At 53.4% G+C, this 238-nt stretch overlaps 1 protein-coding gene across 1 annotated transcript in view; it reads right to left on the bottom strand.

The window, feature by feature from the left end:
- The window catches only part of TRPV4 (transient receptor potential cation channel subfamily V member 4), a 20,659-nt gene that overhangs the window by 11,181 nt on the left and 9,240 nt on the right, over positions 1-238 (bottom strand). The window lies entirely within an intron of this gene.

The following is a 238-nucleotide window of genomic DNA, read 5'->3' as shown; positions in this document are numbered from 1 at the left end:
GTGGGGGGTGAGCATCCAGAGGCTCCGGATGGAGTTGAGTCGCTCGGCTGGACAATAGGGAGCCATAGCAAGCTCTTGAGCTGGGACATCTGCACACCAGGGCTGGCATGCCGAGAGGAGGGTGTGGGTATTAACCATATGAATGCCAGCAGCAGCACCTGCTGTGTATGTGTGTGTGTGTGTGTGTGTGCGCATGTGTGTGTGTGTGTAATTACTAACTCTATAAAAGCAGGAACAA

Source organism: Myotis davidii, unplaced genomic scaffold, assembly GCF_000327345.1.
Source record: "Myotis davidii unplaced genomic scaffold, ASM32734v1 scaffold803, whole genome shotgun sequence".
Taxonomy (NCBI): Eukaryota; Metazoa; Chordata; class Mammalia; order Chiroptera; family Vespertilionidae; genus Myotis; species Myotis davidii.
Note: the sequence above shows the minus strand (reverse complement) of the source record. Positions and strands in the feature narration are given on the sequence as shown.